Genomic DNA, 23,594 nt, shown 5'->3' with positions numbered 1-23,594 from the left:
CACAAATGAATGATAGTGAACCAGATGAAATTAAGGTTAGGTGCACACACAATGAGTGATAGTCATAATTAGGGTTTTGCTTCACCAAGAAGATACAAATGATTCCTTCAAAATAAGCACACACACAAAGAAACAAAGAACAACCAATTAGGGTTTAGCTTGATTGAGAAACCTCAAGTTTCTAGGAAACCTTAACTTCCACTATGTATACACAATCAATGCTTTGAATGCAAGATACGTGTCCTCTTGTCTTGAACAATGTTAATGCAAGTGAAATGATTGGACATGAAGATATGCATATGAAGTAGGGTTAAGGACCTAGGTGAAAATTGTGAAGGGTAGGGTAACTTTTGGGGTATGACATTGAATAAAGAACTTTTTATTATTTCCCCCCTTTTTGGTTGTATGCCAAGTACCCATTCAATTGGGGACAAGTTAGAATATCTGATTGACGAATTTACCAGTTTACTATCCTTATGGTTGCGAATAATGAGCGTCCTCTTAAGGACTATTTCCTCCCATCTAAGGATGAACCTCATTCAAGCATTGCTTCCCCTAATGTTCAAGCTAATAAATTTGAACTCAAACCCTATATGTTGCAAGTCGTGTAGCAGAATCAGTTTTCCAAAATCCCCACGGAGGACCCGAATTTACATCTTTATGTTTTTCTTCAGTATGCCGACATGTACAAGAGCAATGACATCGATACCAAATATATTTCATTATATATTTTTCCCCTTTCCCTCCGGGACAAATCCTGAGCTTGGCTACAACCCCTCCCAGTTAATTTTATTACAACATGGAATGAGCTTAAGAAGGTTTTCCTTGCCCGTTATTTTCCACCGTCTGAAACAAAAGTTTAAAGAAATCAAATCACTTGTTTCAGACAAGATGATGGAGAATCTATCTTTGACGATTGGGAAAGGTAAAAAGATATGATGATATTGTGCCTGCATCATGGCCTATACTAGTGTCTTATTATCTACAATTTCTATAATGGTCTCCTATATAGCACGGGGATGACACTTGATGTTGTGGAAAGAAGAGGTTTGATGGACAAGCTATTTACTAAAGCCTACAATCTTATTGAAAACATGGCCCAAAACTATTATCAATGGGGTAGCGAGTGCACCCCTGTCGAAAAGACTCAAACCAAAGGCGATATGTATGAAGTAAAAGGCCTGGATCATGCTACTGCTAAAATAGAAACCCTTACTTAGAAGATTAAGAACCTAACCATTACTCCTGCAGCCACCATAGTTGTATTTAATCCTCTTTGAGAGACTTGTGCAGTAAAAGGACATGTCATATTTGATTGTCAATTGCTGACTGAGCCTTCCCACGACCAGGAGAAATATGTGTAGGGTAACCCCTACTCTAACATGTATAATCCTAGATGGAGGAATCATATGAATTTCTCCTATAAGAACAACAACACTCTTTTTGAACCAAACCTGCCTCCTACTTCTCCCCCTGGATTTAAGAATAACAAAGGAGCCTCTGGTGCTCCTTCTGCACCTAAGAAGTCAAATCTGAAGCCCATGATGGAGAACTTCGTCATGTCTTAAACCAAGAAAAATAAGGAGTTTATGAAAGAAAATATTCATACCAATGAATTGATCAAAAAGTTGGAAAACAAGGTTGACGCCATGGATATTCATAATAAAATGATTGAGATAAAAATAACTCAAGTAGCCCAACAACAAGCAGTAACTACTGCTCCTGCTAGCACATTCTCAGGCCAACCATAACCCAAACCGAGAGGCCACACTAATTCCATCATACTGCAGAGTCAGACAAAATTTGAAGGCCCAATTGATGCTAGAGTTAGAGACCCTATAGTAGAAAGAAGAGTTGAGAGAGTGGCATAGAGAGTTACTGATAGCACCCCTATGAGAGTAGCGCTAGAAGATGATAATGGGTTGGAACCCAAAGTTAAGGAGACGATTGAGAAGGAATAACCGTATGTACCCCATCCACCATATAAGCTACCCATCCCTTACACTCAGAGACAAGAAAAGTCTAAAACTGAGGGTCAACTTTAAAAATTCGTGGAGCTCTTGAAGAAGTCATGTGAGAGTACCTCACTTTGACCCCTAATCTGATGCCCAACATAGATAAGCCAAATGTGGAGCTTAAGGAGTTACCAAAGACCCTTAGGTATGATGTTTTAGATTCTGAGTTAAATCCCCCTGTTATAGTTAAGGTTAGGCTTGGAAGAGAGGAAACTGACAAGTTACTTGCTTTTCTGAAGAGGTATCCCACTACTTTAGGATACACCCTAAGTGACCTTAAGGGTATCATCCCATGTGTGTGCGTGTACCAGATCATGCTGGAAGAGGATTCTAAAACCTCTCGAGAGCACCAAAGGCGGATGAACCCAAACATGATCGAGGTAGTTAAAAAGGAAGTTACAAAACTTCTAGATGTTGAGATTATTTATCCCATATCAGATGGTAAGTGGGTGAGTCTGGTACATGTGGTGTCGAAGAAAGGCGGCATGACTGTAGTTAAGAATGAGAGATGTGATTCGTTAGCCACACTCATAGTGATTGGATGAAGGATATGCATAGACTAACGAAATTTGAATGAATCCACAAGGAAGGATCATTCCCCCCCATTTATCGACCAAATGTTAGAGCACCTTGTTAGGCACTCACATTTCTGCTACTGGGGTGGATATTCTGGATTTTTCCAGATACTGATACACCCAAGTGATTAGGAAAAGACTACCTTTACTTGTCCTTATGATCCTTTCGCTTACTGGAGAATTTTATTTGGGATATGTAATGCTCATACCTCTTTCGAAAGATGCATTATGGCTATCTTTGCCGATTCTATCGAGTATATTATGGAAGTTTTTATGGAAGTTTTTATGGACGATTTCTCCGTGTGTGGATATATTTTTTATGTTCGTTTAGTGACTCTAGAAAAGGTTTTAGAGATATGTGTTAAGTTTAATCTTGTGTTGAACTGGGAGAATTGTCACTTCATGGTTAAAGAGGGCATTGTTCTTGGACACTCAGTGTCCACTAAAGGTATTGAGGTTGATAGATAAAAAATAAAGGTTATCAAGAAATTTCAACCTCCAAACACTGTGCGAGAAGTCAAAGGCTTTCTAGGACACGTTGGTTTTTACCTATGTTTCATTAAAGACTTTTCGAAGATAACCAAACCACTTACTAGCTTGCTGATGAAGGACGCGGAATTCATCTTTGATGAACGTTGTAGTGAGTCCTTCCAATTATTAAAGTGCACATTAATCTATGCACCTATTATGCAACCCCCTGATTGGAGTGAACCATTTGAGATTATGTGCGACACATCATGACCATGCAAAACTGCGCATTTGCTCCTGCTTTCACTGTTTCGCACCATTTCTCTGCACAATCATTCTTGCAATCAAAATACCTTAAACAAAGGATAAGTACAAAAATAAACCAATAAAAAGGAAGAGAAAAGACTCAAATTTTCATGTATATCGAGTCAGAATTGCGATACTTTTCTGAGTTATCAAACTCCACTACATTTGAACCATTGCTTGTCCTCAAGCAAGTTAGTTAGCATAAAATCAATGCAATGCAGCAACATGATAGAAAAAAAACATAAGGCATAACAAAGTATCAAAACTACTCATACGTGGATGATGAATATTAACTCGTCTAGGATTGACTCAATAGGTATTAATGCAACACTAAGGGCATTGTAACAAAACAAATCACTCTCATGGACACAAGTATCCCTCATATGCATATTAGTTTCAGTCATACGATTGAATACAACTCTAACTTCCCTGTTTGTTTGAATCCTATTTCGTTCGTGACAGTCATATTAAGACCCTTTATCTTACACACATGCCACGCGGTCTATTAATGATTGTGATAAAAAGTAATATCTCATTAAATTTTCACAATTTTTCTCTTTCATTTTTATTTTTATTTTTCAAAGATATACATTCTTTTTTTCTTTTTGCAAGTTCAACCACCTGTGGGGCTAAATGACCAGGTGAGGGTCACCTAACTTAGTAAATGTGGTATCATCTTTTATTCAATTATTAGCACGAGTTCATTCACTTATTATTCATCGAACAACCCAACTCAAATGTGTGCCTATAGATGGTCCCTGGCTGGATATAAAAACTACTTTGAGGATTTTTTCACAAACAGAAGCTTAAGACTAAAATTCAAAAGGAATTTAAATTATCATGCATAATTGGGAGGCTTGAGGTGTTAGGACAATACCGATTTTGTCGGGTTTTCCCAAGTCTCCTCGACTTATCCTTTCCCCCTTCATAGACTATATACTTTTGAATCAAACTAAGCTTCCTAAGCCTTTTCAAAAAAATTGGTAGGGTTTAAGAAAACAGGAAATTCAACAAACAACGAGAAACTGCACATAAATGACTCGAAAACAAATGCATACAACATAAAACATACATTATGCTAAGAAAATAAAAATTAACTACGAAAACTCAAAAACACTAATATAAACTAAGAAAGAGGAAAGTGATGAAATATAAAATGAGATAAAGTAAATGAAAGCGATAAAGAACCTCGCTTACACTTAAATCTGACACAGACCTCAATGTCAAGAAATAAGAGCAAGAGGGGGGGGGGGGTAGAACCTGGTTAGTGAAAAAGAATAAACGCCAACCTCGGCCATGGCCACGACAAACCTTCATGTTCATATCGAACATCTCCATTCACAAACTATGCAGCTCTAGAGACATGTTCTCCATCTGGGTGTTGCGTTGAGCTTCAGTAGCTTGTATAAATAGCAAATGCTCGAGCATCCACTGTTGCATGTGCTGCATGTCAGATTTATGTGTCTGCATAGTCTGGATATGCTCTATCTGGCCTAACTGTTGTTGGTGCATGCATCGGAAAAGAACATCACGATCTGCATCAATATCATTGCGCGTTTGCACCTCTAATCTCAGATCGATGATCTCATGCCTAAGGGATTTATGATCGTACTCAACAGCCGATTGATGGTGAGAAGACGAACCATCTTTCCACGAAGTGGTACCTGCAAAAGTGTTAGTAAAATGATGTGTAGTGTGTGTATGTGAAAATGGGATGGGGGATGTGTGCATCTAGGAGTGTCGGCTGGTGGGGTGTGAGGGAGCCGGAGAGTGTTGTTCTCTCTGATCATACTCTTCGTCATTATCTCCACCCGTACCGGCATGCATATGAGCATCTGCACGAGGAGCCACGACTTCTATGTCGGAAGATAAATCGTATATCTTGTTACCATCGACTTGCACATTTGTGTGCATCAGGCATGGAAAAAAGATGCTCCACTAATGTTTTTCTAACCAATAAATAATACCTCCCCTCTCTTTCATACTTAATCAATTTCTGCGACTTGCAAGCTTGAATATCTAATGCAGTGCTCCCAATAATGGGTACTAGTATCGCCAACTCAACCTCTAGGTTCAAGGCATGAGAAATGAAGGTAATCAATCCTCCAATAACAATTCTTCCCTTTGTACCGATCGATACTGATCATATGTGGGCTAGCATGAATGCGGAAGAATGAACCTGTTATGCACTAAATATTTAATGAAGAAAATACAACTTCTTGGAGTTTACACTACTGATGTTATCTCGACCAAAAATAGTATGTGCCATAATTTTCCAAAAGTAACAGATGGTCGGGTTATGAATGTGGGAGGATTTGTTTGCCTCCCAATCATTTGTAGTCTCCCTGGTTAGCCACTCCCAAAGGTGGACAACTTTAATCATCCACTGGACACTCATGGGAACCTCGCAGGGGAGGCCAACTTCATGAGGCAATTGTAACAAGGAAATAACCTGATCCTATCTAAACTTAAACTCCCTTTTAAAAAGTCTAAAACTCACGATACCTGAGGTACTATCGCATGCGGGAGGGTTTATGTATAGGTACGAGCTGGGGACACTACGCCAAAAAGTGCTTTTGGCAGCACCAAAAAGAAAGCGCTTTTTAAAAAAAGCGCTGTAATAGCTTGAAAAAAAATTCGCCTATGTAAAGAAAGCGCTTTTAAGGTAAAAGCGCTCTTATAGGTCTCCACTTATGAAAGCGCTTTTAAGGTAAAAGCGCTCTTATAGGTCTCAGTCTCACATCTATGAGTTTCACACTTATGAAAGCGCTTTTAAGGTAAAAGCGCTCTTATAGGTCTCATGGGTTTCACACTTATGAAAGCGCTTTTAAGGTAAAAGCGCTCTTATAGGTCTCAGTCTCACATCTATGAGTTTCACACTTATGAAAGCGCTTTTAAGGTAAAAGCGCTCTTATAGGTCTCATGGGTTTCACACTTATGAAAGCGCTTTTAAGGTAAAAGCGCTCTTATAGGTCTCAGTCTCACACACTTATGAAAGCGCTTTTAAGGTAAAAGCGCTCTTATAGGTCTCATGGGTTTCACACTTATGAAAGCGCTTTTGAGATAAAAGCGCTCTTATAGGTCTCATGGGTTTCAGACTTATGAAAGCGCTTTTAAGGTAAAAGCGCTCTTATAGGTCTCAGTCTCACATCTATGAAAGCGCTTTCATGGTAAAAGCGCTCTCATAGGTCATTTATAAAAATTATAATAAATCTAATATTACAAAATCCCTGACTTTCAGAAATCCCTCTTTCACTCTCTCTCGTTCGAAGCTCTCGCTGCCCTGGAAAAAATTCCACAGAGTACCTGGAAATCTCAACGATAAACACTGCAAATTTGAAAGAGACTGCATTCGAAAGAGAAGGATTCAATACCTGGAAATCTCATTGCGTTTTAAGGTTAGGTTTTTGTGTCTTTCTGTTTTGCCCTAGAAGTCAAAGAATAGGTGGTCGATTTTGGTTTGAATGGACTTGCATTGCTACATTATGGGTTATTTATTTGTCAGTATCGATTATTAGAGTTTGTGACTATGTTTGCTTAATATTCTGTAACTTACCGAAAGTTTCATCTTGTTCTGATATAAATGATATTCTGTAACTTGCATCGCCATTGACTTAGAAATAATGTTGGGAGTTCTAATAGAATCAGTGCCTTTTCAACATTTGTTTAAATTTGCTGAGAAAGTAGGAAGGAATGAACTGATATGTTTGCACCATTGTATCCTCATATTCTAACTATTACTGAAATTTCAGAAAGTGATTTTGATGTTAAATGTTGGATACTCAAATGGAATAACTTTGTCTGCTACAGTGATATATGTGATATGGTTTCAAGAACTTAGAGCAATGTCTCATATTTTGGCAATCCTATTACATGTTGGTTTGAATGAACAGTTAAACTTCAAAATGTACATTCATATTTTGGCATAACTTTGTCTGCTACAGTCATATTTTGGCAATCCTATTTAATGTTGTAAAATGATGTTTTAATATTATGTGAATTTTTAAGATGGTCACTGTAGTGTAAAATGAACCCTGATGGACTATATGTGAATTGTTCATGTGCATCATATAAGTTTCTTGAATTGTTTTATACGTTATGACTTATCCTTGATGTTGTTTTATATGTACAACGCTCATTCCCTGTGTTTCCGTGAGTTTGACCTTCTCGACGTTGCTGTTCGGTAAATCCGAGGTAAATTTCTTCCTCAAATTACTGGTACACTGTGATGAATTTGTCTGAAATTGCGTGAATATGTTGTGTTTTCTTGCTCCGTATTCATTCCGTGTATACTTTGGGTTTTGACAGAAACGCGTTATACCGTTTTGTACCCTAATTACTTTGCGTTAAAACCATGGATAAGACATGGATGTATTCCAATCGATTGTCGAAAGAGTACGAGAATGGGGTATCGAAATTTGTTAAGTTTGCTATTGCGCATGCCAAAGACCCCAATCGAATGACATGTCCTTGCTTGAGTTGCTGTTATGGGAGTCAGGTTGACGCGGTTCAGTTGGCATCGCATTTACTACGGTATGGAATTGATAGAAGTTATACATGTTGGAATTTGCATGGTGAGAAAAGTAACGAGAATGTTGAATCGGGGTATAATACGACCTATGCTTCAAACGACGATTGCACAGATACATATGATTATGATCGAGTCGAAGAGATTGCAGAAGCGCTTGAAGAAGATCTTAAGGACTGTCCCAAAATGTTCGAGAGGTTGGTAAGCGATGCAGAGAAACCGTTGTATAATGGTTGTACAAAATTCACAAGATTGTCTGCGTTATTAAAGTTGTACAACTTAAAGGCGGGCAATGGATGGTCGGATAAAAGTTTCACAGAGTTATTAGCTCTTATGAAAGATATACTACCAGAGGATAATGTTCTTCCCAATCGAACGTATGAGGCCAAAAAGATGTTGTGCTCTATTGGCATGAGCTATGATAAGATACATGCCTGTTCAAACGATTGCGTTTTGTTTTGAAACGAGTATGCATCGTTAAATGAGTGTCCTAAATGTGGTGCCCCTCGATATAAGAAAAAGTTGTCTCCAGCAAAAGTCTTATGGTATTTTCCTATAATTCCGAGATTTAGACGCATGTATCGTAGTGAAACCGATTCAAGACACTTGACTTGGCATGCAGATGAAAGAATTATTGATGGAAAGTTTCGACATCCGGCAGATTCACCCCAGTGAATGAAAATTGATAATGATTATCCTGAATTTGGAAAAGAAGCAAGAAACCTTCGCTTGGCATTGTCTACTGATGGAATGAACCCACATGGTATTCAAAGTATCTCGCATAGCACATGGCCTGTGATTCTTATGATTTATAACCTACCTCCATGGCTATGTATGAAGCGTAAGTACATGATGTTATCTATGTTAATTTCTGGGCCTAAACAACCAGGGAATGACATAGACGTATACTTGACACCCTTAATCGAAGATTTAAAGTTTTTGTGGGAGAACGGTGTGGAGGTTTATGATGGGTATAGGAAAGAAAGTTTCAACTTGAGGGCGATGTTGTTTGGAACAATTAATGATTTTCCAGCATACGGAAATCTATCAGGGTACAGCATTAAAGGTGAAAAAGCGTGTCCTGTTTGTGAAGACGGAACCGATACGATGCGATTGGACCTTTGTCATAAGAATGTCTTTCTCGGTCATCGTAGATTCTTAAATTCTAATCATCACTACCGTGGGTAGAGAAAAGCATTCAATGGAAATACAGAAGAAGGTAGAGCTCCAACAATGTTGACAGGTGATCAAATTTTTGAAAAGGTGAAGGACGTAAGTACTAAGTTTGGCAAGCCTTTTGCACATACACTTGTCAAGAGTGGGTGGAAGAAAAGGTCAATTTTTTTTGAACTGCCATATTGGAAGTCTTTGTATGTAAGACATTTCCTCGATGTTATGCATATTGAAAAAAATGTATTTGACAGTGTTATTGGTACGTTACTCAATATACAAGGAAAGTCTAAGGATGGCCTTAATGTAAGGAAGGACATGGTAAACATGGGAATGAGAACTGAATTGGGACCCGTGAAGAAAGGAAAACGAACATATCTACCACCTGCTGTTTACACTCTATCTAGAAAGGAGAAAAAAATATTGTGTAAGTTCCTAAGTGAAGTTAAAGTTCCAGAAGGCTACTCATCAGATATTAGAAGACTTGTGTCTATGAAAGACCTCAAGTTAAAGAGTTTAAAGACGCATGATTGCCATGTTATAATGGAACATTTTCTACCGATAAGTATACGTTCTATTCTGCCAGAAAAAGTAAGAAGCGCAATAACTAAATTGTGTTTTTTCTTCAAGTCAATTTGCAGTAAGATGATCGATCCTGCGATCTTACCAACATTGCAAAAAGAAATAGTTGTTACTTTGTGTGATCTTGAAATGTATTTTCCTCCCTCGTTTTTTGACATAATGGTCCATCTAGTCGTTCATCTTGTGAAAGAGACACAATTGTGCAGACCAGCTTATATGAGATGGATGTACCCTGCTGAACGTTATATGAAAATATTAAAAGGGTATGTGAAAAACCGAAGTCGACCAGAGGGTTGTATTGCCGAACGATACATTGTTGAAGAAGCGGTTGAGTTTTGTACAGAATATTTGTCAAATGTTCAATCAATTGGACTCCCCAAATCTCATATTGTTGAAAAAAAAGAAGGTAAACAGCTAATTGGAAATAAAGTTGTGACAGTATCAAGGGTCGAACGAGATCAAGTGCATTTGTATGTTCTGCACAATGAGATTGAGGTTGAGCCGTATGTTGAAATGCACAAGGGTGTTCTTCGAGGTTTAAATCCGAATAGAAATGAGAATTCGATAGTACGAGAGCACAATCGAAGTTTCATACCATGGTTTAAGGAACATATTTATTCAAAGTATCGTTCAGATCCCGCTTCAATAACAGAAAGGTTGAGATGTTTAGCATATGGTCCAAGTTTGGTTGTGTTTTCTTATAGCGCATACGCAATTAATGGATACACATTTTATACCAAAGAACAAGATGATAAAAGTACTATGCAAAATAGTGGTGTCACCTTGGTAGCTGAAACAATGCACATATCAAGTGTGAAGGACTTAAACCCGAAATTTGCAAATCTGTCATATTTTGGGGTTATCGAGCGCATTTTGGTGTTTGATTATGAGAAGTTTCAGATTCCTATATTTGGTTGCAAGTGGGTTGAAAATAATAATGGCATACGAGTGGATAAGTCAGGATTTTTGCAAGTTGATCTTAATAGGGTGGGTTACACAGATGAGCCTTTCATTCTAGCCTCTCAAGCTAAACAAGTATTCTATGTCACTGATCCGACAAGTACGAAATGGTCTATAGTGCTTTTATCTAACAAAGTAATTGATGAAAGAATTGGAGATCAAGGTGATATTGATGTTGAGATTGAATCTTTTACCATAAATGATCAAAATGAGAATGAATCATGTATTAGAAATGATCGTAATGAGGGTATTTGGATCAATCCAACCGTCCGCGTTGTTAAAAGAAAAGTAGAACATATTCCTACCAAGAAAAGAAAGAGACGTTACTGAAAAAGGTAATAGTATAATTATAGCCTATGTCATTCAAGAAAATTTAATTATAACCTATGTCATTTTATATTATTCAATATATATATGGATTATTGATTATGGATTTTTATATTTTTCATTTCATTTTTATATTTTTTCTTTATTACAGGTTAAATGGCTAGTGATCAAGAAAACTCACAAGATGCAAATGCTCCTGATGATACTTCAGAAAAAGAAATTACACGAGGCATCACTATTATGAAGAGTATCATTCGTGATAGAGATAAAGCAGTAACATATAATGTAAATTGGAATGCTGATAACCAACTAATTGGGTCTAATGCTGCAAAGTTGGCAAGCTACATTGGTACACTTGTTCGTACGCACATTCCAATCACTGCTACAAGATGGAGTAATAAAGAGTTGGGTAGCGCTAAAGATAAGATTTGGACTGAGATACTGGTACAATATATGATTGTTTATATTTTCTTTATATTGACGATAATGTGTTTAAATTACTTATACTAACACACTCTATTCCAATATTTTTTCGTAGAGGTCTTTTAACATTGAAGATACAACTATCCGAAAAAAGTATATACTTCAATTGGCCGGAAAAAGACACAGAGGGTGGAGAACGTTTTTAACAAACAAGTATCTTAAGGACAAAGAAAAAAATTTTGTTGAATATGATCCGGAATATCCAGTGAAGTATGCGATCTTCATTACAGAAGAAGAATGGGTTGCTTTTGTAGCCCAAAGAAGAGACGAAAATTTCAAGAAAGTGAGTGCCACAAATCGCGAGAGAGCGTCAAATCCCACGTATGCATACAAAAAAGGGCGTTTGGGATATGCACGCTTAGAGGAAAAAATTGTAAGTATACAAAAATGCTACGATCTTATTAATTGTCTCAATGTGTTATAATTGATTATCTTATTATTTGTGTCAATGCGTAGTTAGACGAGACGAAAAGTGACGCAACATCACTTCCGCCACATGTTTTGTGGAAAGAAGCTCGTGTGGGAAAGGATGGAACTGTTAGGGATGACGTTCAACATATTTATGATGAATGTGTAAGTAGAACATTGTGTCTTTAATTAAATCAAAAGTTTAATAATATATAATTAATTTTTTTATCTCCACTAATAATTTCCGATATGTAAATGAATTTCAGGAGACCCTATCTCAATCGATAAGCACAGCTGAGGACCAGGAGAACAGGAGCGTACTTAGTAGAGCACTAAATGTTCCTGAGTATCCCGGTCGGGTGAGGGGTAAAGGGCATGGTTGTACTCCAACTTCCTTGTATAAGAATCCAAGGAGAAGAAATCCTAGCAATCAAGAAGTGATGGAGACGTTGCAGGCATTACAAGCGCAAGTTCTTCAATTGCAAAAGGATAATGAGAGATATAGGTGTATGGAAAAGTGCAGTTCACAGTTGAAAGAAACTAGTGAGAAAGCCAGTATCAATTGTCAAAATAAATTTCCCGAGGTAATTATATATGTTATTTTGAAATTAAAATAGCACATTTATGTTAATTGAAATATATACACATTAAAAGTAACATATTTATTATTGGTTTAGGGCATTTCATCTTGTCAGCTATACTTATCGTCACCGACTTATCGCCTAGTTGGCAAGGGAAAAGTGCACAACACTTCGGGAGATTTACTTCACCATAGACCGCTCCCGGATGGACACCTTAAAGTATCGGTTGATGTTGTATTAGATAAGGATGCGTTGCTACCGATACCTGACATTGTTTCAGAGACAACATTGCTGCGAGATGCAATAGGATCATTTGTTGCATGGCCCTTGGATCTCATTTTCATTGATGATGAGGTATGTTGAATTCAAAAACCACTATGAATCTTTTAGTATTCAAATGTCAATTCTGAACCGTTAAGTTAATTTTTTTTACATGGTAATTTTAGACGCCTACAAAACCCGCATCTAAGGATAAAGGGATTTTGCGGCACAACGAGTCTGTTGCATCACAAAAAGAGGTATATTGAAAGTGTTAATTATATGATCCGAATCAAAAAATGCATGATTTTATAATTTACCTATGTTATATGATTTATAGGTATTTGCTCAAGGGTCACAACAACTGAGCCAGAAAATTGGTAGTCGACAGAAAAACAAAAGGGATCTTCCAGTGACTTATTTGCCAAAAAAAGGTGCTTTTGTGCCTCGATACCAGATATCTCTTGAAACACTTGTTGACTCATCAGATATGGCAACAGCTGGTGCTATTCGCTTACTGGATATGGAGGAAGATATCTTTGGTTATTCATGCACTGAAACAATCGGAAAAGAAGATCTGGAACATATTTTTCGGCATCAAGAATTAGGCGTCGGTGTTATACACACATACATCCGGTAATCCGATCTATATATTATTTAATTACTTGAACAATTTATTTACACATTTCAATAAAAATAGTCTAATGTTTATTATGTTTTTATTGAAGGTTCTTGTATGACAATTTCATGCGCGGGAATGATCAATTGTCAAACAGATTCCGTTTCGTGTCTTCCTCCCTGGTCAACAAAGCATTAATTTGTAGGGAACCGGATTCATGTAGAGAGTACTTAGTCAAGAGATTCATGGCCAGCAGTACAAACAACTTGTATCTTTGGCCGTATAATTCAGGGTTAGATTTTAATTCTAAGTTTATTCTAATCTTTAATTGTTTCTTTTACGTAAAAAATTTCCATATAAACTTTTGTTTTAATTTATAGGTGTCACTGGTTGTTGCTTGCTATTGATCCTTTAAAAGAAGTGGTATATTTTCTGAATTCGATAGATGGTGAATGGACAAATTATCCGGATATGAAGCAATTAGTTGATACGTAAGTGAGACTGTTCTAAATATTCGTGTATATTTATGTGAGATTGTTCTAAATATATGTTTTTATTTTGTTAGATCAATAAAAGTGTTCCGATCTCAAAGACAAGCTCGAGTACCACGTACTAAATCCAGCAACATTACGTGGATAAAAGTGCAGGTACTTTAATTTTCACAATTTTGCTTATAATAGTGATGCTACTTGATAAGAAAAGATAACTATACATTCTTTTTTTTTTCTATGTAGTGTCCTCTACAGCGCAACGGTATCGATTGCGGATACTTTGTAATGAGGTTTATGAGGGAAATCATTAATATGAATCAAATAGAGATTCCAATCACGGTATGGATTTATAACTTAGGATTTGTTTTAATATTTATCGAATATTTCATATTATTTATTACTTTTAACTAAATCATGCATATTATGTTTTGTTATGTAGTACTTTGATGAATACAAGTGTGCTCATTACACGAGACTGCAGTTGGAACAAATCAAGGAGGAATTGTGTCAATATTTTATTGAGAAAAGATTAATTAGTATATAATGGTTTCAAAATAACATGAATACTTTGATGAAGAATGGTTTCTGGTTGGCAAGTGTATAGTTCTTTATATTTTTAACAGATTAGTTATGACTCCAAATAGGCCGTATAACATATTAGTTTTGACTTGTGTATAGTTCTTTATAATTTTAGTGATATCTTTAATTTCATGGATAGATTAATGTGTTCATTCTTGTGTTGGTTTGCTTTAAAAAATTACAAATGCTTGAATTATGACTCCAAATGTGTTCAGTGCCTATCTATCCTTGTGTTGGTTTGCTTGAATTATGACTCCAAATGTGTTCATTCTTGTGTTGGTTTGCTTGTGTTGGTTTAAAAAATTACAAATGCTTGAATTATGACTCCAAATGCTTGAGTTAGAGAGGCTTGATTTACAGGTTTATGGGATTATTCCCAAAAAATATTACAGGTTGAAATGGTAGGCTTAAACTGAAGGCAGCGTTTTGTTATTTTACTAGAGGAAAAGACAGCGCTTTTTAGTAAAAAGCGCTGCTAAAGGTTGTCAATAGAGAGCGCTTTTTACTAAAAAGCGCTGCTAAAGGTTGTCAATAGAGAGCGCTTTTTAGTAAAAAGCGCTGCTATAGGTTGTCAATAGAGAGCGCTTTTTAGTAAAAAGCGCTGCTATAGGTGGTATATAGACAACCTTTAAGAGCGCTTTTACTCAAAAGCGCTGCTAAAGGTTGTCAATAGAGAGCGCTTTTTAGTAAAAAGCGCTCTTAAAGGTTGTCTATATACCACCTTTAGCAGCGCTTTTTACTAAAAAGCGCTCTCTATTGACAACCTTTAGCAGCGCTTTTTAGTAAACAAAAAGCGCTGCTAAAACCTATAGCAGCGTCACCTACGGCAGCGCTTTTAAGCGCTTTTAAAGGCCAAAAAAGCGCTCTCATAGGTCTTTTTTGGCGTAGTGGGAACTCAAGTGTGAGCCTGTTGTACTTAGGGAGTCTTTTAAAATATCAAAATGATTTCATCATAATGTATCTAGCATCCAATGGACGTTGTCATACAAACCTAAAGTTCGTAAGCAAGAGTCGTCAAAGTACCTAGTCAGTATGAGCGGTCGGCAAGAAAGTGTGATGAATCGTTTATGTTGGGTTCTTCCCAACTCTCCTTCACGGAAGATGATTCCCATAAAATCGGTCTTATCACGTGGAGGCATTGTGAAAACTAAATTAATTAAAAATTTAAACCAAACGTGTCTTAGGTTCATGAAGCCCGTCATGGGCATGACGGGTTAGGTCGTCATGAACCGTTTTCATCACTTCTTCATAAATTTCAAAGGGATAATATATGATAGTGCTTTGTTTCGATACATTTTAAGACTAATTATGAATATTTTAATGAAACGAGGGCTCTTTGATTGTCGGTCCACTCTCGATCAGGTCTACCGAATTAAAATTTATGAAAATAAAAGAAAGGAATTAGAAATCTAAAAATTAAAATTGGTGAAAATGAAAGATGAGAATTTAAAAATGAAATTGATGGAAAATTAAGACGGGAAGTAGAAATCTAAGCTAAAAAATGGTAAAATCCTAAACTATAAAGCAATGAAAATCTAAACTAGGAAAGCGGGGAAAAAGTTTCTCCCCTACACTTAAGTCAAACATTATCCCTAATGTTTGACCAGAAGTGCAAAGAAGAAAGGAAAACCAAGTAGTATAATCAGCGCCCACAGGGACGTGCTGCTTGTTGCATATTCGTATCGACCATTCATAACCATATGTCTTTTATCATGTCGTCGCGTAAGAGACTAAAGTGAAACATTAAATTAAGTTAAAGGACTTTGTGATTAATTATGCCTAGATTTTCTCAAACCGCAGGCATGAGGACGAGTATTGTAGTAGTCTATTCAAATCCTATTCATTGTCATCCCTACCGCTAATGTTAGTCTTCATTATTTTCACAGATTTTCTAGTAAGTATGTCTATATTCCATGATCCAAAAAGAATCATAATCTCGTGAACTTAACTCCTACCAACACCCGTTTACGAAAATGTAGAAAACACTATTTATTTTTCACGACATCCACACCACGATGCAACAACCCTTACTCTTTTGACACTGTACTTGAGTCATACAACGTCAACTTATGAGCAACGACCTATCATTCACATTATTTCATAGTTGATCCAAATCATAGAAATTCGATAAAATTTTACATTAAATTTCAAATGTCTAAGATAACTCTTTCATTTTATCCAAACTATGAAGACCGATTATACATACCGATTATACATATCAAAACAAACATTGACAACATTCCGATTAATACTTTACTTCCCGCATATTATCCTCTAGTAGTAGCTCGAAAAAAGAGAGGAAATAATGAAGAGAGACCAAACTAAGGAGAATAGTTGAAGATGTAACATTGGAGTATACATGAGTAAGTAATTAATGTGAGAGACAAAATGGAGTAAATGCAAGCACGTGAATAGTATCCGGGATGGGACAAGTGTTTTGATTAGCTAGTTTTCCATATAATTGAGGATATGGAAGTTAGCTACTATATCGGATCTCCAATCATTTTCGAAGAAATTATAGCTCACAGCAAAGCAAAAACAAAGTCTGGATTATATGAAACGTGCATGATCTAACAGAGAAAGAAGAAGAAGAATCGAAAATGGTGAATATGACTTGGCGTTTAAGAACGTGATGGCTTAGCTAATGCCAGATATGAAGATATATCGGCTTGATGTTGACGTCCCCCCATGTGCTCTCTGCGCAATTTAAGGACATGCAATGCTATTTTCAACCTATTCATCGCGTGTAACTACTAACTATATAACTCATTTTATTTACTATTTGTGAAGAGTGAATACCTACCCATTTTAATGTTTTAGAAAAATTGTGAAACAACCAAGGTGATTTTGAAATAGTTTAGAAAATTTGTGAAACTACCAGCATGATAGTGAAATATTTTAGAATAATTAATGCTTTAAAACCTCGTGTAATGACGAGAAAGAAAAAATATCGAAATTGTTAGAAATCAGTAAATTAACAAGAAAAAAATTTGAGGAAAATTTGAGGTGACTGACTGAAGTTGACGGTGGTGGGTGTTGACCGAAGTTGACGGTGGCGGGTGTTGGAGTTGGGAGTCTACCAACAGAGTTGACGGCAACCATCAAATGTCTGATATGTAGTGGCCACAATCGAATTTTGTCTATAACACGGTAGTGAACGACTCGATTCTGACATGTGATTGTAGCAAAGAGTTCTCACGAGTTTAATAGAAAGAAAGTTGAATTCATCAAACATGGATCATGCCGTGTACTAAACTTCGTTGTTTTGATTTACAAATCCGTTTAATTTTGTTTTTAGGTTTATTCAAAATTTATTAAATTTCAAAATTTATAAATATATTTCTTTCTTAATTATTTTCAAAACTTAAAAAAAAAAACTAAAACATGAAAAAGATTTGAGAATTCTAAAAATTTTAAAAGTCCATACAAAAATTTATCCATATAAAAATATATTTAATCACATTACATCACCTTCATTTTACAATAAAAAAAAATCACAAATAATTATGACAAATAGTAGTCAATAATTTTTTGAATCTTTAAAATGATAAAACTAAAAAATAAGAACTCAGAAAATTATATTTAAAAAAGAGAAATATTTTTATACTATCAACTTGATATAAAAATTATATTCTATCATATCATATTTTTATTTTTAAAATATTGATATAATTGCATATGGAGTACTAATATATATTGATGATTGGATATGACTTTTTGAATGTTATCAATCGATCAATGATTAGTTCTTTTAATTTACGTTACTAGTATCACTTATCATCCTTCTGGCTAGCTAATTGGATTATGATTATAGTATATTACTCCAACTACATATATATCTACACTATGTGATAACTTATATATGTGATAAGCTTTAAATATTACTACGAATTAGAGCATGATCCACTTCTCACACTAATCAACATTACTCAAAGTGCTATCTGATACACCTTCTACCAAGATGAAATATTATTGCCTATTCTTTATATAATTTATAATTATAATCCAAACCTATATTGTTTTTTTTAATATTAAAGAAGTTGACCAGCCAACAAATTTTCAAAAGTTTCGGAAAGGAAAAAGATAAAGAAAATAACTAGACGATTTTCGTATTCAAATCTTACATGATCTTATCACATTATATATTGCATGTGTTTTAATAGACGTATTTAAAGTACATGTACCTTGCATTCATCATCTTGTCCAAAATTTACGTCTTTCCAACAACAAAGTGGAATAAATGTTAATTTATTTTCGTCTATATCCCTATTTTTTTCACTTGGATCTATAGGTTTTTTCTTTCACTTGTGGTCCATTTAATTATAAGTGTTACACGATTTAATTCCTCGAATATTTTGTTACATTTTAAGCTACAAAGATGTCACGACAATGGTCAATTTTTGTTTGATATGGGTAATTAAAAAAAATTAATCAAAACTTAAAATTAATGTCAAAACAATAAAATATAAAAATATGAGTGTTAGAATTAAATTATTGATCTTATGTTTCTATAACATAAGAACCATAAGATCAATAAATTAAATATAATAAATATTTTTTTTAAATAACCATGTTTTTAAAACTAAATACTTAAATAACTTATTTTTTAAATTAATTATCGAAATAACAATTTTTCATTACTTATGCGTCGGTTGAACTGACGCATCTAATTGACAAAGAACTGAGGCGTCCAATTCGTTGGTGCATGCATGCATTACAAATGAGCATAGGCGCCAATGCCCTTGGCGCATGCATGCTTTGGCGCCACATGCATTGGTACATGCATACACTACATCAGTGTATACGTCAATGCATGTGGCGCATACACTTTCCTTTTTCTTTTCTTTTTTAATTTTGTCCTATATATTTATAATTAATTAAATTAAATATTTAAATTAAAAATTATATTAAATTATAAAGTAAAAATACATAAAATTTAAAAGAAAATCAATGACCCGCCCGATTCAAACGCCCCATGTTCCACATCCAAGTGCATTAGCCTGTCTTCGAGGTCTCCCACGATTTCTCTGAGGTCTTTGGGGTCTTTGAATGCTGACATGATGCAATGGTGGATGGTGTGAAGGTTCGGTGGAAGGTCCAGCGGTATTTGATAGATTTGTCATCATATGGGCTATACACTGTTGTGGTAGCTGCGTATGGTTGTTGGTGGTTAGGGTTTGATTCCTGGTTTTGAGTTTGGGTGTGCGGCATGAATTGGTTGCGAGGTTGGGTGTTTGGTGGTTGGATGTATATGGTGGGTGATGGTGTGAGGTTGGTCGTTGGCTTTGGATGGGTTGACGTTGTTCTTGGGCGGGGATTTGTTGTTGGGTGTTTGATGACGAAGCTCGTTGGCGTTGATCAATCAAATACCTTGCCATATAATATTGAGTTGGTTTAGCACCATGTATGACTGGTTCATTTAAGACGTGTTGCTATCGATTCCTCCAATGATGATACGTCTCTTTTGCAAAGTCTCTCCAATCGGAATAATCACATTGGCTATCAACTCTTTGTTGATGTCAATCTCCCAAACACGTCGGAGGTTCTGGAATTTGTTGTTGCATGCCGAACTGCAGTTACACGGTCACTCTGGTGCATCTCCACAATAGTGAACTGGATAATTGGTGTTTTTGATGTCCAAACTGCAACATCATCATGGTTAACCTGATGATCAAGACCCAGATATGACCTCCAGATAAATTGTACAATAATATGACATGATTATAGGATATGTAATTGAATAATTTTTTTAAAAATCAAATATAGAGTTGTGTAGTAGTATTACATTGTCTGGTCCAATATAGTCTAAAAGATTGCGATAGACTACTACAACATGTTTCGGACACCTGTTGTAGTTCATCCCTTTAACTGACCACCTAGAACGAAAATATTGGAAATATATTAGTTACAATTAGTTATAGTATAAAGTCTAATAAATTAAATGGTAGAATTTTAAACTTACTCTGTTGCATAGAGGAATGTGAATGGCTTCTCGTTAACCGGGGCGAGTGACGGCAGCCTTGACCAACCTCATGCTTGTAGCAAATAGGCGCAAGAATAAAATGTACAAGTATTTTTATGGTATTTTTACACAACGAATTATATAGATGGGACAAAACAATTGAATCCCAATTATATATGCTTACCTTATTTATGTTTCGTAACAACGACAAATACATAAGATTTACCGTATTACCAGTACTTTCACGAAATAAAAAATTATCAAATATAATCATAATATAATACCGAGCTCTAATTATCTTTTCATACTCGGTAGATTCTTCGTTTAATGTTATACTTGAATAATATTGTTTAAGATATTTTAAATTAATACCTTGACCCCTAGCTTGACAAGAAGTCTCTCCTGTAGTTGTGTCTTTACACAAAGGAGCACCCAATAATTCATCGCATATAGAGTTATCTTTGTTAATTCTACCATTTACGACCTTACCATCGATACGTATACCTAACAACATGTAGACGTCCTCAAGTGTGATGGTACACTCGCCGAAAGAAAGGTGAAATGTGTGGGTCTCAGGTCTCCTTCTCTCTAATAAAGCAAGAATAAATTTGTAGTCAACCAAGTATGAGACTATGTTGAGTAGATTACCAAAACTGCATCCTCGAATATATGGTTCTATCAAAGGATCGCGTGGTACATATTCATGTACACGACATCTAAATCTCTTCGGTCATAATAAAACATAAGTAAGAAATAACTAAGAAGAAGTAATAAGAATAAGTAATAAACAATATAGATTAAGTAATAACATACAAATGTCGCAATATTATTGATTATTCCTCGATGTTCATCACCCATAGTCAATAGAGACATATTGTTGTAGAGAGGTTGAGTGTTGCAGTGAGGTTGAGTGTTGCAGAGAGGTTGGGTGTGACTGAGATATTGAGTGCTGCAGAGGTTGAGTATTGTAGATGTTGAGTGTTGCAGAGGTTAAGTGTTACAGGTATTGAGTGTTGCAGATATTGAGTGTTGCAGAGGTTGAGTTGTTACAATATTTATAGATGAGATAGATTAGTAAGTTGTAGCATGTGATATATAAGTGTAGGCGTCATTGGTAACGGCGCATGCCTTTTACTTTTGCATGCATGTGAGGATGCGCCAAAGGTAAGGGCGTATGCCTTATGTTGTTGCATGCATGTGAGTAGGCGCCATTGAAGAGGGTGCATGGGTTGCTTTATGCATGTGATCACGCGCCATTGATAAGGGTGCATGCCTTGTCTTGTTAGGGCAAAAACATCTTTGCATAAAATCATACAGGCATATGCCTTGGCTTATTAGGGCAAAAGAATGTTGCAGGCGTCATTGGTAAGGGCGCTTGCCTTGTCTTGTCTCTGCATTGAATCCTTCTGATTCTTAAAAAAGTTAATACGTTATCAGTATACTTGCCTTGTCTTCTGCATGTGTTGCCTCGCCATATACCCTATTTAACTGCATGCTAATATGTGATTAATTCACTCACCATCAATCATTAAACTTACATTTTAAAACAATGTCTTTATCACCATATTACATGATCAATGCCCATACTGATGGTAAAATATTTGAGTGTCACTTATTCGGTTTTTGTTTTTGCAACACATAAGTAACTCAATTTACAATAAATCGACGATCAAATTTTTCATATTTGAAACAAAGAATAGAAAAGAAATTTCAGTGTATTCAGGTGGGACAAATCATCTACAAACATTCGGTGTTCTTTGCAGACAACCAAGTAACGTTTTATCAATTGAAGATTCGAGATGATGATGATATTCAACATATGTTTCTCAATCATGAACAATTTGGGTACACTGATATAGATTTATATATATTAACATAACAAAATCAAGTGTCTCAGTTTGTTGATCTGTCACAAGTGTTTTGTGAAACTGGTGACGATGAACAAGCTGAAGTCAATGTTGTTGACGAGGAAGAAGAAGAAGTCGAGTTATTGGTTGATTCAATGGTGAATGGTGAAAAAGAAGAAGAGCCATTACCAGATAGTCATGTATATTATCCATCTCAAAACATGACAAGCTTGAATTTGGGTGCAGATAAACCTTCGTCAGATATATTTTACAATCCTTATGTGCAAATTCAAGGATCATTGAAAGAAGGAGACAAATTTCACACAAAAGAAGACAGTTCCAGAGCCATTAAAAAGTATCACATGGAATTATCAACTGATTATAGGGTTGATCGAACTAATGCAACGAGGTATAAGATTTATTGTCGAAATGAGCTTTGCCTGTTCCGTTGTCAGCATCTTACCGGAAGAGGAATGATTCTTGGGAGATTGGTTCTATAGGTCCAGTTCACACATTCTTAATCACGAACTCAATGCAATGTCATCACAAACTCAACTCTCAGTTAATATGTGATGAAATTTTATTTGTCATTAGAGAAAATCTGTCGTTAAAGGTGAGTATAATAATCTCGTATATTGTAACACAATACAACTATACTCCATCATACAGGAAGGCTTGGATAGCTAGGACTAAGGCAGTTGAAAACGTTTTCGGCAATTAGGAGGAGTCTTACAAACAACTTCCAAAATACTTGGTGGCACTTAAACATTATGCTCCAAGGACTATTGTCAATTTAGAAATGTTGTCGGTGTATACCCCAAACAGGACTTGCGCTATTGGTAATGGAATATTCCACTGACTTTTCTGGGCGTATCAACCATGCAGCAAAGGTTTTGTTTTTTATAAACCTATTCTACAAAGTGATGGTATATGGATGTACGAGAAATATAAAGGAACGTTACTGATGGTAGTGGCACAAGATGGCAACAATAACATTTTTCCAATCGCCTTTGCCCTAGTTGAAGGGGAGACTGCTGAGGAATGAAGTTTTTTCCTACAAAATCTCTAATTGCACGTTACTCCTCAGCCTAACTTATGTTAATCTCAGACTGACACCCTTAAATAGTGAGTGCCTACAAAATCATTGATAAGCCTGGCAGGATCCTCCGTCGATGCATATCTACTGCATTAGACATATCACTCAAAATTTCATGTGGGAAATCAAAGACAAAAAGTTACGGGAGAAGGTTGTCAATACAGAGTATGCATTAACAGAACCTTCTTTCAAACACTATTGCAAAGACATCAGATTGTCAAACGCAGATCCAGTAAGATGGATCGACAATATTCCATTGGAGAAATGGACTAGGGCATACGACAACGGTCAATGTTGGGACCACATGACAATAAATCTTGTGGAATCAATGACTTTGTC

The 23,594-nt window shown here is 35.8% G+C and overlaps 1 non-coding gene across 1 annotated transcript; it reads right to left on the bottom strand.

Moving 5' to 3' along the window:
• Window positions 1-855: 855 nt before the first annotated feature.
• LOC127117102 (small nucleolar RNA R71) lies at window positions 856-964 on the bottom strand. Its single transcript, XR_007801862.1, has one exon. It is a non-coding gene; the product is annotated as a small nucleolar RNA R71 (small nucleolar RNA).
• Between the last annotated feature and the right edge of the window lie 22,630 nt (window positions 965-23,594).

Source organism: Lathyrus oleraceus, chromosome 1, assembly GCF_024323335.1.
Source record: "Lathyrus oleraceus cultivar Zhongwan6 chromosome 1, CAAS_Psat_ZW6_1.0, whole genome shotgun sequence".
Taxonomy (NCBI): domain Eukaryota; kingdom Viridiplantae; phylum Streptophyta; class Magnoliopsida; order Fabales; family Fabaceae; genus Lathyrus; species Lathyrus oleraceus.
This window is presented reverse-complemented; position numbering and strand designations above follow the sequence as displayed.